The sequence below is a fragment of the Oryctolagus cuniculus genome, chromosome 12 (assembly GCF_964237555.1).
Source record: "Oryctolagus cuniculus chromosome 12, mOryCun1.1, whole genome shotgun sequence".
Classification (NCBI taxonomy): Eukaryota; Metazoa; Chordata; class Mammalia; order Lagomorpha; family Leporidae; genus Oryctolagus; species Oryctolagus cuniculus.
In genome coordinates this window covers 115,284,042-115,305,053 of record NC_091443.1, presented here as the reverse complement: position 1 = coordinate 115,305,053, position 21,012 = coordinate 115,284,042, and the positions used below count along the sequence as shown (strand labels likewise).

Sequence of the window (21,012 nt, the reverse complement as noted above, 5' to 3'; positions counted from 1 at the left end):
GATTCTTGAGTTGTTGATTTCTAGTTTTATTCCATTGTGGTCAGAGAAGATGCATGGAATAATTTTTTTTTTTTTGAATTTGCTGAGACTTGCTTTGTGGCCTAGCATATTATCTATCCTAAAGAAAGTTCCATGCACTGATGAGAAGAATATGTATTCTATAGTGTCAATTAACTTTATTGTTCCCTGCTAATTTTCTGTCTGGATTATATGTCCATTGCTGAAAATGGAGTATTGAAATCTCCCATTACTATTGTATTGAAGTCTGTCTACCTTTAGGTCTATTAACATTTTTTAAGTAGCCAGGTGCCCTGTAATGGGTGTATATACATTTATTGTGGTCACATCTTCTTCTTGGTTTGATCCCTTAATTATTACATAATGCCTTTCTTAATCTCTTTTAACAGTTTTTATGTTAAAGTCTATTGTCTCTGATTTTAGGATGGCAACACAAGCTGTTTTTTGGTTTCTATTACCATCGATTATCTTTTTCCATCATTTCAGTTTCAATCTGCTTGTATCTTTGTTGATGAGATGTTTTTCTTGTTAAGTAGAAAATAGATGGCTCTTGTTTTACAGTCATTCAGCCAGTTTGTATATTGTAACTGAAGAATTGAGGCTATTTACATTCAAAGTGACTATTGGTAAATGGTAACTTGGTTCTGCCATTTTCCAAAAATATTCCTGTTGTTGACTTTGGATTTCTTTTGGACTTTTCCTGGTGGGTTTTCTGCCTTCTCATTCTTTCATAATGCTGGCTATCTTTCTGTGTTTCTGTGTGTAGCATATCCTTAAGCATCTTTGGTAGGCTGGACAAGTGTTGCCAAATTCTTGCAGTTTCTGTTTGTTATGGAAGATCTTCATTTCACCTTCATTCATAAATGCGAACTTTTCAGGGTATAATATTCTGGGTTGACAGTTTTTTCTTTTAAGATTTGGACTCTATCTCACCATTCCCTTTTAACCTGTAGGGTTTCTGATGAGAAGTCAGCTGTGAGTCTAATTGGCGAGCCTCTGAGAGTAATCTGATGTTTGTCTTGTGCACATTTTAGAATCTTTTCTTTATGTTTCACTGTAGAAAGTTTGACTACAATGTGTGGTAGTGAAGATCTTTTCTGGTCCTGTCTGTTAGGAGTTCTATGTGCTTCCTCTATTTGAACATCCCTTTCTTTCTCCAAATTGGGGAAGTTTTCTGTAATTATTTCACTAAATAGGTTTTCTATTCCCTTCTCTCTTTCCACTCATTCAGGAACTCCTAAGATGCACATGTTGGGTCATTTGAGAGTATCTCATAAATCTCCAACACTGTTTTTATGTTTTCTAATTTCTTTTTGTTTTATTTATTTATTTATTTATTGCCTAATTGTAAGATTTCTGAAAGTTTGTCTTCTAGTTCAGATATTCTTTCTTCTGCCTCATCAAGTCTGCTGTTAAGGCTTTCCACCACTTTTTTATTTGATCCATTGAAATTTTCATTTCTAAAATTTCATTTTGATTTCTCTTTAAGTTCTCAATTTCTTAGGAAAAAATTTTCATTCATGTCATGTATCATTTTCTTTTGTGGATTTGCTTCTGATTTTTTTTTGAGTGACTCATCCTATGATTAATTTTCTAAATTCCATTTCTGACATTTCCTTGATCTCTACTTTAGCATTCTAATGTTGAAATGTTGTGTTCCTCTGGGAGGGTCATGGTGACTTCCTTATTCTAGTTTCTTGCATTTTGGTTCTTATTTTTCAGCATTTGTGGAGTTGATTTTTAATTTTTCCTTTTGTTGGTTTTTGTCTTTGAGGTATGCTTCTGTGGCTTCTTGGAATGTCTGCCCTTCCAGTGACTAACAGGAAGTATATGGTGAGTGTGGCCAAGGGGCTCTGGCCAATGTTTTAGGGTGGGGCAAGTTTCCAGGGTAACACCTAAGTTCCAGGAGCAAGGGGGAAATCAATACCCAGCTATGCTCTACGCCTTTACTTGTAGCCACCGAGTCCCCGTGGTATCAGCACTCAAGTCTCCCACAGTTGTTGAGTCCAGAGGACACTGCTGGCACAGGCACCCCTCTGTCCTTCATTGCTGTCCAGCTGCCTCCCAGCCCAGCTCTGAGTCAGTGGGGGCTGTGGGCCACACCCACTGTTTGAAGTTCTGGATCACACACACCCTAGAGTCACTGGCTGAATGCCTGCCTGCCACTGCTGCCAGCACTAACTTCAAGTGTCCTGTCTCAGTGAGCTGTTATGTGTACACCTGCAGGCTTCTGTAGTTTTGCCCTGTTTTAAAATGGCACCTGCCCTCTCTCAGCTGGATCACAGTTTCTGTTTTGGAGTGATTCGTTGGAATTGGACAACCCTCTACACTTCCACTAGGACCACTGACAACTGCCAGCAACTACCAGGACCCTGGACTCCAGTCTGGACACACACCATATTCTCTCTCTGCTCTAACCTCATGGGTTGGTACAGTCTATCCTCCCTCCATCTCAAGAATGCTGTCAGCTCTGGCTTTCCATAGCTTTGGCTCTCCGCCCTCTCTGGCTGCATGTCAGCACTCACTATGCAGGTTCAGGCCATTTCCTCTCCTCCCATGGGGCTTCCTGGGTGTTTTTCTCTCCAATTCTCCACCAAGAGTGTACCTCCTACACTATTCTCTTCACTGTTTCTCCCTAGCCTTTGAAGCATGCCACTCCCTAATCCTCCATTTTTTTCTTCTTCTGGTCCTCCTACTGATTTTGGGTTTGGTTTGTTCTTGTTTCTCTAGATCCTTGAGATGTATTGTTAGATCATTTAATTTTTGCCTTTCTAACTTGTTGATGTAAGCACTGATTACTATAAACTTCCCTCAACACTACTTTTTCAGTATCCCATAATTTTTGATATGTTATATTGTCATCTTCATTTGTTTTCCAGAATTTTTTGAATTCTTTTCTGATTTTTCCATGACCTACTGTTCATTTAGGAACATGTTGTTCAGCCTCCATGTGTTTGCATGTTTTCTCACATTTCTTTAGTTAGTTAATTTCCAGCTTCATTCCATTGTAGTCAGAAAAGATGCATGATATTATTTCAGGTATTTTTTGATTTATGGAGACCTGCTTTATGGCCTAGCATATGATATATCCTAGAGAAAGTTCCATTCACTGATGAAAAGAATGTGTATTCTTCAGTTTGGGGATGGCATGTTCTGTAGATAACAGGTCCATTTGGTCCATGGTGTAAATTTGTTCTGTTGTTTCTTTTTTTTGCCTAGTTGATTTGTCCATTGATGAAAGTGGTGTGTTGAAGTGTCTCATTATTGTATTAGAGTCTGTGTCTCCCTTTAGATCCATTAACATTGCTTTTAGAAACCCAGATGCACTAGTATTGGGACATGTACATTTATTGTAATCACATCTTCCTATTGAATTGATCTTTAATAATAACATAATGCTATTCTTTGCCTTTTTACAGTTTTTGTGCTACTCCTGATAATTTTTGCTTTCCATTAGCATGGAATACCTTTTTCCATCCTTTCACTTTGAGTCTGTTTGTATCGTTGTTAGTCATGTGTGTTTCTTACAGGCAGCAAATAGAGGAATTTTATTTTTTTAATCCATTCAGCCAGTTTGTACCTTTTAATTGGAGAATTTAGGGCATTTTTATATGATTATTATTGATAAGTAAGGAGTTTGCCCTGCCATTTTCCCATAACTATTCCTATTGTTTGGTTTGGCGTTCCTTTGTACTTTTACTAGATTTCCTGCCTTCACATGCTTTCATAATGATGACTACCTTTCTGTTTCTCTGTGTAGCACATCCTTTTAAAGCATCATTTATAAATCTGGATGAGTGGTGACAAGTTCTTTCAATTTCTGTTTGTTATGAAAGGTCTTTATTTCACCTTCACTCATAAATGAGAGCTTTGCATGGTATAGTATTCTGAGTTGACAGTTTTTTTTTATAAGACTTAGACTACAACTCTCCATTCTTTCCTAGCCTATAAGGTTTCTGATTCGAAATCAACTGTCCATCTAATTGGAGATCCTCTGAAGGCAATATGGCATTTCTCTCAGGTACATTTTAAAATCCTTTTTTTATATTTTCCTGTTGAAAGTTTGACCACCATGTGTCATGCTGAAGATCTTTTCTGGTCATGTCCATTAGGAGTTCTATGTGCTTCCTGTACTTGATTGTCCCCTTTTCTCCAAATTAAGGACGTTTTTATTTATTACCTCACTGAATAGACCTTTTAATTGATTCTGTCTTTCCACACCTTTAGGAAATCCTAAAACCCATATGTTTGTTTATTAAATAGTATCACAGAGGCTGGCACCATGGGTCAATAGGCTAATCCTCCGCCTTGTGGCACCGGCACACCAGGTTCTGGTCCTGGTCGGGGCACCAGATTCTGTCCCGGTTGCCCCTCTTCCAGGCCAGCTCACTGCTGTGGCCCAGGAGTGCAGTGGAAGATGGCCCAAGTGCTTGGGCCCTGCACCCGCATGGGAGACCAGGAGGGGCACCTGGCTCCCAACTTCAGATCAGTGCAGCGCACCAGCTGCAGCAGCCATTGGAGGGTGGACCAATGGTAAAGGAAGACCTTTCTCTCTGTCTCTCTCTCTCTCTCTCACTGTCCACTCTGCCTGTCAAAAAGAAAAAAAGAAGAAAAAAAAGGAAATAGTATCACAGAGTAGTTTTTCTCAGATAGAGTTTTTGCCCATTGAGGATGCCTGGGAAGGTTAGCTTTTGCTGGCTGAAAAAGGGTTTATGAATTTGAGAGTTTATTTGAGAATGTAATTATAAGAAACAAATTATTTGGCTTTCTACTTATTGTCTAGCACAGATATTTTAAGGCCTTTATAATTTCCTGAGTAATAGGTATAGCTCTGATCCTTCATAACACACCCCTTTCTGGCAATAACTGTGAGCTCACTATACAACTTCAGAATGGAGAGAGTTGACCATAAACAGCAAACATGCTTGGGTCTGGCATCTTCAAGTTCTCTTCTAGCTCTAGATGGGATCAGAATTGAACTGTCTGATAATTAGTAGGTGTTGGAGAACTGGGTTGGTGTTCAGGAAGCATGACAACTTTGGTGTTAGAAGTGACATCCAAAAAGATTCTGGGGCAGGCACTATGTTGCAGTAATTTAAGCTGTTACCTGCAGCACTCACATCCCTTATGGGTCTCAGTTCAATTCCCAGCCACCCCATTTCTGATCCAGCTCCCTGCTAATGTGACTTGGAAAGCAGCAGAGGGTGCACCCATGTGGGAGACCTCTAAGTTTAGTCTGAAGTGAATATAGCTATTTTGGGTTACTTTGGACTATTGTTCTAATGGTCTATCTTTCTGCATATTTTATATTTAATTTGTGTCTTTATATTTATGTTACTTTTATAATACTTATTTGAGATCTTGCTGCTGCTGAGTGTGGGCACCAGAAGATTATGGAAAAACTCCACCTTGAGACTCCGACCAACACTGCTTGGCACCCAGTGCTTACCTCATCAATGAACATGTATTCCCATTTTGCCACTACTCAAGCTCTATGGAGAAGTTCCACAGCCACCATAGCCTTCAGAATGAAATTAGAAATGCTAAGGGGCCACTGTCATCACCAAGCCAAAGAATAAAGGTAAGGAGGTAAATAAAGCCACAGAGATTAGAACAAGAATTCATTTTATCTAAGTGGAAGTCAACATTTTACATTTCAGCTTTTTTAAGATTGTCCAGTTTGGATTTTGGCTTCTACCCTTAAAGAAGTTTCAAATTTCATTAACATTATTATAATTTATTAAAGCAGAATGATTTATTTCTAAGGTATTTGTTTCTTTGAAAACTGATAATGCTAAGTGACCTTAAGTAAAATGTTAAACTCACCTTATTCTTGTGATGTAATGGAGCTTACGGGTAGAAGATTACATCTATTTTTTAAAAATTCATTACTGCCTTTTCTGCTTTGACTACTCTCACAAAGTAAATAGATGTTTTGAGTAAGTCATTTTCTTGGCCCCAAGGGCTATTTTTTTTAACTTTTATTTAATGAATATAAATTTCCAAAGTACAGCTTATGGATTACAATGGCTTCCCCCCATAACGTCCCTCCAACCCGCAACCCTCCCCTTATCCACTCCCTCTCCCCTTCCATTCACATCAAGATTCATTTTCAATTCTCTTTATATACAGAAGATCAGTTTAGCATACATTAAGTAAAGATTTCAACAGTTTGCTCCCACACAGAAACATAAAGTGAAAAATACTGTTTGAGTACTAGTTATAGCATTAAATCTCAATGTACAGCACACTAAGTACAAAGATCCTACATGAGGAGTAAGTGCACAGTGACTCCTGTTGTTGACTTAACAAATTGACACTCTTGTTTATGGCCTCAGTAATCACCCTAGGCTCTTGTCATGAGCTGCCAAGGCTATGGAAGCCCCCTGAGTTCACTGACTCTGATCATTTTTAGACAAGGCCATGGTCAAAGTGGAAGTTCTCTCCTCCCTTCAGAGAAAGGTACCTCCTTCTTTGATGACCCGTTCTTTCCACTGGGATCTCACTCATGGAGATCTTTCATTTAGGTTTTTTTTTTTTTCCCCAGAGTATCTTGGCTTTCCATGCCTGAAATACTCTCATGGGCATTTCAGCCAGATCTGCATGCCTTAAGGGCTGATTATGAGGCCAGAGTGCTGTTTAGGACATCTGCCATTCTATGGGTCTGCTGTGTATCTCACTTCCCATGTTGGATCATTCTCTCCCTTTTTTATTCTATCAGCTAGTATTTGCAGACACTATTCTTGTTTATGCGATGCCTGTGGTTCTTAGTCCTATCATTATCATCAATTGTGAACAGAATTTGATCAGTGGGACTAGTGAGATGGCATTGAATTGGAATCCCCTCTTATGTTTCTAACTCTACCATTTGAGGTAAGTCAGCTTCAGCATGTCCCGAATTGCACATCTCTTCCCTCTCTTATTCCCACTCTTATATTTAACAGCGATCACTTTTCAGTTGAGTTTCAGCACTTAAGAAGAATCGTGTATTGATTACAGTATTCAACCAAAAGTATTAAGTAGAACAAACAAAAAAATACCAAGAGGGATAACATATTAAGTTGCTCATCAACAGTCAGGGTGAGGGCTGATCAAGTCACCATTTCTCATAGTGTTCATTTCACTTTAACAGGTTTCCTTTTTGGTGCTCAGTTAGTTGTCACCTATCAAGGAGAACAAGTGGTATTTGTCCCTTTGGGATTGGCTTATTTCACTCAGCATAATGTTTTCCAAATTCCTAACAGGGATCACTTTTCAGTTAAAATTTAAACACCTAAGAATAATTGTGTGTTAATTACAGAGTTCAACAAATGGTACTAGAATGTTAAATATTAATAGAAAACCTTTGAGAATTTATTTAAAGGTTATCTTCATTGGTAATCTAAACCTAAAATGTTACGCTCCTGTACATAAAAAATATTCTGCTAAATTTATGGTATAGATCCTTCGAAGTTTTTTTTAAGATTATTTATTTGAAAGGCAGCAGAGAGATAGGGGCAGAGGCAGAGGCAGAGGCAGAGGCAGAAATAGTGATAGTGATAGAGAGAGAGAGAGAGAGAGAGAGAGAGAGAGAAATCTTCCATCTGCTGGCTCACTCCCCAAATGGCTGCAATGGCTGGAGGGGGGTGGATCTGAAACTAGGAAACAGGAGCTTCTTTCAGGTCTCCCATGTGGGTGCAGGGGCCCAAGCGATGGCAGAGAGCTGGATTGGAAGTGGAACACCCAGGACTCAAACCAGTGCCCATATGGGATGCTGGCACTGCAGGCAATGGTTTAACCTGCTATGCCACAGTGCCAGACCCTCCAAGTTTTTTTTTTTTTTTATCAAGAGTATATGGCCTCAGATGGAATAAGGACATGAGCCTCAGCCATTTTCCCTCATTGCACAAAGGCTAAAACTTTGGAATGTATTCCTTGCCCTTGAAGCTCAATTGGGTCTCACACATTGCCTTCATACCTGACCCCTTACAGCCACCTGAAAGACCAGTTGCTCTGAACACCTGAAAGACCATTTGCAGGAAATCCCCTCTGCCTGCTGCCCCCTACCCCACCCCCAACCCCAGTCCTCCTAAAATATAAAAAGGTCTGGCCCCTGGGGGTCAGGGCCTTCTGCCACAAGCTCCATCAATGTGCATTCAGGCAGTTGGTCACTCACCTCTATGGATTTATTTTCTCTGAATGAAATCAGTCTGGCTGTAAATTTGTACACTGCCTCCTCTCTATTCTGTGCCTAACATTTTGGTGCCCCATGTGAGGAGGCACCAATATGCAACTCTTTTCCTAACAGCCTCTGCATATGTGATAAAGTTCCTGTTTAGGGATGGTGCCTCTCAGATTATAGTTTTTTTTTACTTAACTCCTCAAATAAATATAGTTTGTCTCAAGTTTCTAAATTTACAACTATGGTCTCAATTCATGTATTTGCTAATGATATATATTTTTCTTGCTTAGGTAGTAACCTCCCAGTCTAGTTCTGTTGTATACTAGAAAATCTCAAATCATAATTCAAATATTTGAGGTAAAGTTATCAACATTATTTGCAGGAATTACTTTATTAACTTGTATTCAATGTGGAAATAGTATAGTTCTATTGATTTTATTGCACTTCAAGTAAGGAATGGAAGTGGTACTCAAAAATTTGTTTTTAACCTTTTGGTTATACTCTTTGATCCCTATAATATGATACTTTATGCAGTGCTCAGAAATAGAAAAATATTTGAAAAATCTTAAAATAAAATGCTTATTTGAGGGCAAGCATTGTGGTGCAAAGGCTTAGGCCATAAGGGTACTGATTTGAGACTTGGCTGCTTCACTTATAATCCACATCCCTAATAATATGCCTGGGAAACCAGCATAGGATAACCCAAGTGCTTGGACCCCTGCCACCAACATGGGTGACTCATGGCTTTAGCCTGGTCCAGCCCCAGCCATTGCAGCCACTTGGGGAGTGAACCAATAGATGGAAGATCTCTCTGTCTCTCCTTCTATCTAGATAAGTCTGTTTTTCAAATAAATAAAATATTTTAAAAATTAAAATACTAATTTTAATGTTTATCTTAAATTCACAAAAATTGATTGCATTTAGGACATAGAAATGATGGTTGAAAATATTTGCATAATGTAAAATGGATAAACCAAGGTAATTGCCACATGCATTCTATCATACACCTATTCTTTACATTGGAGCTATTTAAAATGTAATCTCTTATTTACTTTCTATAGTCAAATGCATTGTCATTAACTACTGTCACCATGATGTATGCCAGACCTCTTCTGAATTTTTTCCAATGCAAATGAAATGTGTTTTCCTTTGACCGATATGTCCTCAAACCCCTCATATGTCTTTATATTTGTTTATTTAAAATATATTCATTTATTTAAAAGGCAGAGTGACATAAAGAGAGGGAGAGACAGAGAGAGAGATATTTCACCTGCTGGTTTACTTCCTAAATGGCCACAATGGCTGAGACCGAACAATGCTGAAGCATAGGAGCCTGAAACACCATCTGGGCTTCTAGCATAGGTGCAGGGGCCCAACCACTCTAGTGATAATACAGCATTTCCCCTGGCACATTGACAGGCAGCTGGATTGGAACTGGAACAACTGGGACTTGAACCAGCACTCATATGGCATGCTGGTATCACAGGCAATGGTGTAGCCTATTGTAGTGTAGCACCAGCCTTTGTCTGTATATTTAAAATGGTTTTCTGATACACAGCACAGATTTGGGTGTTGGTTTAAATTTTCCTGTGTGAAATTCTTTTAATTGATGTATTTAGCTGAAGCACATTTGAAGTGGTTATTGATATTGTTGGATTAATATGTACTATGTTTGTAATTAATTGCTATTTGTTTTAGTTATTTTTTAAAAGATTCATTTTTATGGACCCTACATTTATTGTTGTTTGTAATAATGAGTAAAATACACAGCATCTCAAATAGAGAGAAGTTGGAAAATAAAGCAAAGAAGAGATGGGATGGAGGTGAGGGAGGGAGTACTTGGAATACCTGTTTAAGTAGGGCACTCAGGGAACATGTGCTTGATTGGAACCTAAAGAAAGGAGGGAGGAAGCGAGCCACGCAGACCCCTGTGGAAGGAAGGAAGCCCAGAGAGGAAGAAGATTCCAATACAATCCCATCAAGGTGGCATGTACCAATGCCATCTCACTAGTCCAAGTGATCAACTTCAGTTCACAATTGATCACATTGATAGGTCTAAGAGTCAAAAGGATCACACAAACAAGACTAGTGTCTGCTAATACTAACTGATAGAATCAAAAAGGGAGAGAATGATCCAACGTGGGAAGTGGGATACACAGCAGACTCATAGAATAGCAGATGTCCTAAATAGCACTCTGGCCTCAGAATCAGCCCTTAAGGCATTAGGATCTGGCTGAAGAGCCCATGAGAGTATTTTAGGCATGGAAAGCCAAGACACTCTGGGGAAAAATAAAGAAGAAGACCTAAATGAAAGATCTGTGTGAGTGAGATCCCAGTGGAAAGATTTATTTATTTATTTGAAGGTCAGAGTTACACAGAGAGAAGGAGAAGCAGAGAGAGAGAGAGAGAGGTCTTCCATCCGCTGATTCACTCCCTAATTGGTCGCAATGGCTGGAGCTGCGCTGATCCAAAGCTAGGAGCCAAGAGCTTCTTCTGGGTTTCCCATGTGGATACAGGGGCCCAAGGATTTGGACCATCTTCTACTGCTTTCCCAGGCCACAGCAGAGAGCTGGATCAGAAGTGGAGCAGCAGGACTCAAACCAGCATCCTCGTGGGATACTGGCACTGCAGGCTATGGCTTTACCCACTATACCACAGTGCCAGCTTCTGTGTTAGTTATTTAAAGGAATTTCTAATACATTATATTGTCAGGGTTAAAGCAAATGTATGATAATTGCTATAACACAGTTCTCATCAATTTTATCATTAATGTGATATTAATATCAAGGGAATAAATTTAATGTAGTCAATAGATACAATTCCAAGACATGGATATTTCTCTTATTCCTCTTTCCTTCTTTTTAATTTTTGAGATAATGTATTTTTAAATTTATATTTTAGCTGAAGGCTTAATTCTCCACTAAGTAAGGAATTAAATAAGTAAAAATTAAAAGGCGATATTCAGCAGGAATATAGGCAAAATCAAAAGAAAATACATACATTTTGCTCATATACAGTAAATTAGAAAATGATCACATATCTCTAAAACTGTAGTAATATGTCATTCTAACTCATTGTTTTGACAAATATGTAAAACAAATATGGCAAAAGTGTATTTACAGTAATATTGATACATATATATTTCTTTTTTGTTTATTTTTCTTTATTGTTTTTTTTCTTCCTTAATTTTAGTTCCTACATATAAGAGAGAATATGTAGGATTTGTCTTTTTGTGTCTGGCTTATTTCACCAAACATGATGCCTTCCAGTTGCATCCATTTTGATGCAAATACTATGATTTCATTATTTTTTATATCTGATTAATATTCTACTGCTTACATATATATATATATATATATATATATATATCACATTTTCTTTACCCATTCATCTGTTGATGGATACTTGTTTGATTTCATATTTTGAGTATTGTGAACAGTGCTGCTATAAAAATGGTGGTGCAGGTATATCTTTGATAGAATATGTTCATTTCATTTGGGTATATACACAGAAGTGGGATTCTTGGGTCATATGGCAAGTATATGTGTCTAGTTTTTTTCAGAAATTTCCATACTGTTTAGTGGCTGCACTAACTTGTATTCCCATGAACAGTGTATAAGATTTCCCCTTTCTCCTTATCTTTGCCAGAACCTATTACATTTTGTCTTTTGGATAACAGCCATTCTGACAGGGGGTAAGTGGTATCTCATTATGGTTTCAATTTGCATTTCCCTGATGGGTAGTGACTTGTGCATTTTTTCATATATTTCTTGGCCATTCTTTTTCTTTTGAGAACTGTATGTTGAGGTCCTTTGCTCTTTACTTCCTTGGATTTAAAAAAAAAAATGATTTATTTTTTTGAAAGAGTCATAGAGTGAGAGACAGAAGAGAGACAGAGACAGAGAGAGATCTTCCATCTGCTAATTCACTCCCCACATGGCTACAGTGGATGGGGCTCAACCAGGCCAAATCCAGGAGCTTCTTCCAAGTCTCGCACATGGGTATTAGGGGCCCAAGCACCTAGGCTATCCTCTGCTGCTTTTCTCATGTCGGAAGCAGGGAGTTGGATCATAAGTGAAGCAGCTGGCATATGAACTAGCACCCATATTGGATGCTGACATTACAGGCAGAGGTTTTACCCAATATGCCAAAATGCCGGCCTCTGAATTGTTTTTTTTTTTTTTTATTGTTGAGTTTTTGAGTGCTGATATACTCTGGATTTTTATGCTTTGTCAAATAAGTAGCTTTAAATGTCTTCTTCTCCTTCTGTTGGATGTGTCTTCACTCTATTGGTCATTTTCTTTGCCACGCAGAAAGTTCTGAGTTTGATATAGTTCCATTTCTTTAGTTTTGCTTTTGTTGCCTGTTTTGGAGGTCTTGTCCAAGAAATCTTTCCGTACACCAATGTTGGTATATTTCCACTATGGTTTCTTCCAGTTATAGTCTCAGGTCTTAAATTTGGGTCTTAGGACATTTTGAGTTGATTTTTATATATGGTGTGAGGTGTGAATTTAATTTCATTCTTCTACATACATAAATCCAGTTTGCCAGGACAATTTGTGAAGAGACTATACTTACTCTACTGTATGATCTGAGACTATTATCAAAAATAAGTTTTCTATATGTATGTGGATTAATTTCTGGGTTGTCTATTTTATTTATTTATTTATTTATTTATTTATTTTGAGAGGCAGAGTGGACAATGAGAGAGAGAGAGACAGAGAGAAAGGTCTTCTTTTTCCTGTTGGTTCACCCCCCAATGGCTGCTGTGGCCAGCGTACCACACTGATCCAAAGCCAGGAGCCAGGTACTTCCCCTGGTCTCCCACACAGGTGCAGGGCCCAAGAACTTGGGCTGTCCTCCACTGCACTCCTAGGCCAAGGAGAGAGCTGGACTGGAAGAGGAGCAACTGGGACAGAATCCGGTGCCCCAACCAGGACTAGAATCCGGGGTGCTGGCACCGCAGGCAGAGGATTAGCCTATTGAGCCATGGCTCTGGCCAATCTATATGTCACATTTTATGCCAGTAACATGCTGTTTTCATTGCTATACTAGTAATTGTACTATGCATTGAAATCAGGTATTGTGATGCTTCCAGCTTGATTTTTCTTACTTAGGATCACTTTGGCTGTTCTAGGTCTTTTGTGATTCCATGTGAATTTTAGGATTGTTTTTTCCTAATTCTATAAGAGAATGTTGTTGATATTTTGGTAGGGATTGCATTGAATCTGTAGGTTATTTTAGGTAGTATAGACATTTTATTTTATTTTTTTTAAGATTTATTTATTTGAAAGGCAGAGTTACAGAGGCAGGGGGAGAGAGAGAGAGGGAGAGAGGGAGAAAGAGAGAGATAGGTCTACCATCCACTGGTTTAATCCCTAAATGACTACAATGGTTGGAGCTGGACTGATCCAAAGCTAGGAGACTGGAGCTTCTTCCAGGTATCCCATGTGGGTTCAGGGGTCAAAGCCCTTGGACCACCTTCTACTGCTTTCCCAGGCCATAGCTGAGAGCTGTATCAGAAGTAGAGCAGTTGGGACTCAAACTGCTGCCCAAATAGTGTGCCATCCCTGCAGGTGGTAGTTTTACCCACTATGCCACAGTGCCAGCCCCTATGGACAGTTTAATGATAATCATTCTTCCAATCCATGAGCAAGGGACATCTTTCCATTTCATGGGGGTCCTTGTTGATTTCTTTCATCAATGTTTGATAACTTTCATTGTAGAGATCTTTTACTTCCTTGGTTAAATTTATTCATAAATATTTAATTTTTTGGTGGCCATTGTGAATGGAATTCTTTTTCTTGATTTCTCTTTCAGTGAATTCATCATAGCATATGAAAAATCTACAGCATTTTGTATATTTATTTTGTAACCTGCAATTTCACTGAATTGGTTTATCCTAACAGCTTTTTGGTGGAGTGTATGTTTTCCATGTGCAATATCATGTCATCTACAAAAATAATTTGACTTACCTTTTTCCAATTTTGATACTCTTTCTTTCTTCCTACTCCCTAATTGCTCTTGCTAAAACTTCCAGTATTATTTTGAATAAGAGTGGTGAAACTGGACACCTTTGTCGTGTTTCAGATCTGAGAGAAAACACTTTCAGTGTTTTCCCATTCAGCATGATATTGGCTGTTGGTTTGGCATATAAAACCTTTATAATTTTGAGTATGTTTCTTCTCTATCTGATTTATGGAGGGTTTTTATCATGAAAGTGTATTGAATCTTATCAAATGCTCTCTCTGCATCTATTGAGATGACCATGTCATTTTTATTCCTCATTATATTGATGTGATTTATGATACTTATTGATTTGCAAATGTTGAACCACCCTTGCATTTCTAGGATAAATTCCACTTGATCATCATATATGATCTTTTTGATATTGTTTATATTTGACTTGCTTATATTTTTTCCTGTGGCTATTAAAGTATGTTCCTTTTACCTAACAACCCAACCAGCCAGCTCTTCTCAATATAAGAGTCCTTGACTTTAATGAGATCATATTGAATGATTTTTTTATTTAATGTATGCATTTTTACATAGATACAACTTTAGGAATACAGTGGTTCTTTCCCCCGTGCCCCCCACTCCACTCCCTTCCCACCTCCCATTCTCTTTTCCATCTCCTTCTTCATTATAGATTATTTTTAGTATGACTTTATATATAGAAGAGGGCAAATTGTTAAAATCTTTGGCTTGCTTATATTTTGTTGAGAATCTTTGCATCTATGTTCATTCAGGATTTAGGTCTGTAGATTTCTTTTTGTGTTGTATCATTGGTTTTGGTATCAGATTGATGCTAGCCTCATAAAAAGAGTGGCTGAGTTCCATCCTCTTCAGGATTTTGGAATAGTTTAAAAATTATTTGAATGAATTCAGCAGTAAAGCTATCAGGTCTTAGACTTCTCCTTGATGGAAGACTTTGGCTACTGTGTCAATCTCATTGCTTATTATGGGTTTGTTTAGATTGTCTATATTTTCTTGATTTAATCTTGGTAGGTTATATGTATCCAGAAATTTATCCATTTCTTCAAGGTTTTCCAGCTTCCCAGCATAACTCTAATGGGCTTTCTGTGCAGAGCCTCAGCTGCCAAATAAGTCCTGAGACTCCTCACTTTCTGACAGTGTTGACACCTGTGGAGAAAAATGTGAACTTCCTGATCTGCTGAACCAGCTTGAGGTCCTGTCTTGGAAGTGTTATTCCTATGGGAATCTTCCAATATCAACTGTGGCTACTGCCTTGCTGCTATCCAGGGCAGGAACATCTCCCCACTGCCAGATGGATTTAAATTCACTGCCCACTTTCCTAGTCCCATTGCAGCAGGGGCTGTGTCTCTTTCTCAAGAGTCAGGTGCGGCAGGCAGAATCCATGTCACTTAACAGCCAACTATCCTAGGCTACCATTTCCTCAGCAGTCAGCGCTGCCACTGGTGGTGTGATCTATAAAAGTCTTGATAAAGGCCGGCGCCGTGGCTCACTAAGCTAATCCTCCGCCTTGTGGTGCCTGCACACCGGGTTCTAGTCCCGGTCGGGGTGCCGGATTCTGTCCCGGTTGCCCCTCTTCCAGGCCAGCTCTCTGCTATGGCCTGGGAGTGCAGTGGAGGATGGCCCAAGTACTTGGGCCCTGCACCCCCATGGGAGACCAGGATAAGTACCTGGCTCCTGCCATCAGATCAGGCAGCGGCTGCAGCGCATCAGCCGTGGCACCATTGGAGGGTGAACCAGCAGCAAAAAGGAAGACCTTTCTCTCTGTCTCTCTCTCACTGTCCACTCTGCCTGTAAAAAAAAAAAAAAAAAAAGTCTTGATATTACTTTTATGTCATCCTTTAAGTACTGGAAGAGATTTGGAAAATGTTTAGTCATCTTGTCTGCTACTTATAAAATCTGACTTATGTTGGCCTTTTCTTCAACTGATTTTCTTTCCCTTGAGTAGGACTAAATTTTTTCTTTCTTTACATGAATAGTGATTCTGAATTTTATCATCAATATTGTAAACCATGTGTTGCAGACATTGTGGATACTCATATTCTTCAGAAAAATTATTTCTATTTTACAAGGCAGTTAGTTGGCTGGATTTAAATTCTAAAGTGTATTCCTTACAATGGTCACTAGGTAACTCTATTTCCTTCAGCTTCTAGTGACTGCTTTTTTATTGCTTTTTTTTTTTTTATCTGAAGTGTCCCATATAGTGTACTGTAGTGTTTTATATCCAAATTTAGGGACTTAAATTCTTTGATTTTCTTTATTCCAGGGCCTATTTTCCTTTTCTCCCATTCTTTGGTTGTCTTTGTAGCCTGAAATTTCTACCAAAACACCCTAATTAAAGCTGTAACTTTGACTCCCTTGATCTATGTGTAAATAGGAAAGTGTCCTCTGGTAAAATGCACAAAATGAATGAGTTTCTCTTCTGTCAGTTCCCTCAGTTCAGCATCTGCCTTTTATTGTGATGCACTCCAATTCCCAAATGGTTGTGCTACACACTGTGAATTTTATAATTTTTTTTCTTTCATGGGTTCATCTTGTTGATACTTTGTCATGAACATGATACTTTTGAGTTGTGTCTGTTATAAAATTTTCTCTACACTGTACTATTGATTTAAATAGTTGCCAGTTTGATTTTTTCCTCTGCATGTCAGGTCCTTCTTGAATAGGAATAATTTATGTAAAATGGAAATAGAACTAGTCAGATTTAGTTCAATTTAAAAACATTTTGGGTTGGCGCCGTGGCTCACTAGGCTAATCCTCTGCCTGCAGCACCGGCACTCTGGGTTCTAGTCCCGGTTGGGGTTCCAGTTCTGTCCTGGTTGCTCCTCTTCCAGTCCAGCTCTCTGCTGTGGCCCAGGAAGGCAGTGGAGGATGGCCAAGTCCTTGGGACCTGCACCTGCATGGGAGACCAGGAGGAGGCACCTGGCTCTTGGCTTCAGATTGGTGCAGTGTGCCAGCCGTGGTGGCTATTTGGGGGCTGAACCAACAGAAGGCAGACCTTTCTCTCTCTCTCTCTCTCTCTCTAACTCTGTCAAAAAATTTTTGAATTTCTCAAATATATTACATGGAACAATATGTTCCCTTGAAATTTTAATTTGTGTTTCTCATTTATTTGTCCCTCTGTATTCACCTTTTTTATACTTTAAATAGTGTCTTTCTGGACTATGCACATTTTCCAATTATTTTGCCAACTATATTTTCTTTTCTTAAGATTTATTTATAAAGTCAGAGTTACACAGAGAAGAAGAGGCAGAGAAAGAGAGAGAGAGCGAGAGAGAGAGAGAGGTCTTCCATCTGATGGTTCACTCCTCAATTGGCCGCAATGGCAAGAGCTGCACCAATCTGAAGCCAGGAGCCATGGGTCTCCCATGCAGGTGCAGGGCCCCAAGAACTTGGGCCATCTTTTATTGCTTTCCCAGGGCATAGCAGAAGCTGGATCAGAAGCAGGCACCTATATGGCAAGCTGGCACTGAAAGTGGTGGCTTTACCTACTATGCTACAGTTCCAGCCGTGCCAATTATTTTTTCAATATTTTTTATATTTCAAAATGTTTGCCAATTATTTTTTTCATATGATTGGTCATTTTTTGCTATTAGGAAGGTAACTTTTCTGTGGTGTAACTTTTTTCTTTTAACATTGTTTTGCATTTCTTTAATTTTGTCATAAGGAGTATGGATATTTATATATTCAGATTTTTCAACTTGGGCTTAGATAGCTTCTGAATATTGAGTTTCAGTTAGAATGGACTTTTCAACTGCTGGTGCTGTGGCATAGTTAATTAAGTCACAGCCTATAGTGCCAACATCCCATTCAAGTCCTGACTGCTCCACTTCTAATCTAGCTCCCCACTAATGTGCCTGGGAAAGCAGTGGAGGATGGCCCAAAGTCCTTGGGACCCTACACTCATGTGGGAGACCCAGAAGAAGCTCCTGTCTTGCCTGGTCCAGCCCCAGCCATTGTGGCCGTTTGAGGAGTGAAGCAGTAGATGGAAAATATCTTACTTCCTCTATGTCTCTCCTTCTCTCTCTCCCTCTCTCTCTGCCTTTCAAATAAATAAATAAATCTTTTTTAACAGACTTAATTCACTTTGTTTTCTTGTGTAAAATCCTATTTTGTAGCCATATCTGGAGCCTGGGTCCTCTGCACAAATACTCTGGTGTGAGTCTTCATAAGATGGTCCATGCTTTCCTGATAGGGAGACTTGGTGAATACATTCTTTTTCCAGAGGTTGGGGATCAGATTGCTGTAGGTCTTGGGGATAGCATAGAAGGTGCCCTTTGTGGCCCAGGGTAGCAGTGCACCCACTGGCTGAAGTGTGGCAGCCACCAATGCCAGCTATCATCAGCAACTTCTTGGGGACACAGTGAAGATAATTCCAGTGCTTCTAGGAGCAAGAATTGAGGCACAATAGCACAGAGACACATCATCTGGTCACCTTGCAAGGCACAGTGTGAGGTTTGCCTATCTTGTTTCCCCAATAGCACCTCCACATGGGCAAAATGGACAGCTTAGCAAGGATGATGGCCCCTCAGATGGTGGTGGCTATTTCCTTGGAGCACTTCACACTCAGGCTGACATGACCATTGTGTTCTTCAATGGCAACAAATGCCTTGAACCTGCTTCACTGCCAATCTATGCCTGCTTCTGCACTGACATGATCTTCAAAATCTCACTGAGGGATGTCCCCAGGGAAACATCAAAGATCTCGGACTCCTTGATGGGCAAGGAGAACAGATATATCTCCTACAAGGATTTGATCTTCATGTTCTTAAACAGGTGGCCAAGCCTGGTGACAGGCTCTATGAGTTCCATAACCTTGGCTGTGGACCTGGCCCTGGCTTTACCACAGCCCTGGATGCCACTGCCAAAACCTCAGCAGAAACTGCAATGGCCTTCCATTCCAGAGTCCTCAGGGCCTCCAGACCCTCCTGCATCAGCATCATCCCACCATTTGGTATCCTCTCAGAGAAGAAGGAAACAAATCTTAAAATAAAGAATGGACTTGTCCTACTCAACATTATAAGTCAAACCCCACACACATTTTCAAGCTGTTACACACTTGGTGTGAAATTCATCTTTAATTTTGTTCTGTATCTGTTTTCCACACCATTTATTGAAAGGTCCATAGGGCCACCCCATAGACTTGCAGTGACATCTATCTGTGAGGGTGAACTGTTCTAAGTAATGTTTTTTTCTGGCTGTCTCAGAATATTAGGTGGTAGTAAATTAACTTATGGTTAGGAAACCACCGACTTACAGCCTCTGCATTCAAAACGTGTATCAAATCTGTTTTTCTCAGGGTGGTAGAATGTCCTTTACTAGAACATGGGTAGAGTTTGTGACAGGAGAACAAAATAGGCACTGAATGAAACAGTGACACAATTAATCTGTAATTACATTTGCTTGGCCAGAATCACCTGGCCCTGCCTTGGTTTCTGCAGACTAGGGGAGGATAGGTTATTCTCCCACATGAAACACTATTGAGATGAGTGGGAAATGGTCACTGCATATTAGAACTCCTCTTTCCGACATGTATATCTCAACTTCATCCCATACCCAGGAGACAATCTTCAGGGCTCATTTATTCATCACTTTGTACTGATATTCAGGATCTCTGAATGATTCCAGAAATGTAGATCATGTCAAGATGTGGCTTCTTTTTACTGATAGACTCATGTCCCTAGCAAGCAAGTTATCTGTTTTAGCCCTACTCAGAGTGTAGGTGTTAAGCACACTATACCCAGCTGTATTGATTTATTGGGAATTTTCTGTACCTATTGTCATTCTGAAATCCTGAAAATGTCAGGGTTTCTAGAAATATGGGGAAAGCAGTCTTTGCAGAGTGTGGGGAAGAAGAGAGTTTTTTATTTAAAAACTCCATACATGCTGATAACCATTCCTCCTGGAAGACTAAGCATGAGAATCTGTTCCCAAGCTGTGGTCCTGCTTAACAGACATGTTCCTCTCCTGCATCTGCAGGTAAATAATACAATAAAATTTTTCCATCATCCATGCTGAGAGTTCTTCAAACACAGAAAAAGAAGAGAGAATATAAATGGCTAATCAAAACCACTCAGCTTATTACTCCATTTAGTCAGTGAGTAGTTTTTTTTTTTTTACTAAATGTTTCCCCACTTTTAAAAATGCCTATTTGGTTATTTTATTTCACTTGAAAGAAAAAGTGACAGTGGAAGTGAGAAGATTGTCCATCTACTGGTTCATTCTCCAACTGCTTGCAACCGTTAGGGCTGGCCAGGCTGAAGCCAAAAACCTGAAACTCCATCAAGGTCTCTCAAGTGTGTTATTCTTAAGTGTGTAAGGACCCCAAGCACTTGAGTTTTCCTCTGCTGATTTCCAGGATACATTAGCAAGAAGCTGTGTTGGAAGCAAAGTAGCCATGAGTTAAACTGGCACTGCTATGGGTTTGATTCAGGCATCCCAAACACTGGTGTACCATAGTACACCACCCCATTTAGAGAAAACACTAAAGATTGTAGGACTACATGATTGAAAATGGGGAAATATATTGGTGTCAGCTATTATGTTAATTTATCAAGAGAAAAAAATTTTTAGTCATAAATAAATACATTTAACTGATATGTTAAAATCATAGGCCACTAGGACAGGAAGAAACTTCATTGCTTTTGCATGAGCATACAAACAAACATATATGTTCAATTGATGTGTTTTTTTCTCATTCCAGTTGTCCAGTGGATGATTTGGTTGTGAAAAACCAGGAGTGTCAAGACATGAATCTGAGGCAAGATGTACTGTTGTTGAACAATCCAATCATCCTTTTCTTTATCTTCATCCTTTTTACATATAATGCTGTATATTTT

At 39.2% G+C, this 21,012-nt stretch overlaps 1 long non-coding RNA gene and 1 pseudogene across 1 annotated transcript in view; one reads left to right on the top strand and one right to left on the bottom strand.

Moving 5' to 3' along the window:
• Positions 1-2,023: 2,023 nt before the first annotated feature.
• The window catches only part of LOC127489323 (uncharacterized), a 403,737-nt gene continuing 384,748 nt past the window's right edge, over positions 2,024-21,012 (top strand). The window contains exons 1-4 of the long non-coding RNA XR_011381166.1: positions 2,024-2,443; positions 3,963-4,039; positions 5,377-5,599; positions 11,828-11,873. This is a non-coding gene — a long non-coding RNA (uncharacterized lncRNA). The remainder of the gene's footprint in view (positions 2,444-3,962; positions 4,040-5,376; positions 5,600-11,827; positions 11,874-21,012) is intronic.
• Positions 18,281-18,964, bottom strand: LOC100341239 (small ribosomal subunit protein uS5 pseudogene; annotated as a pseudogene).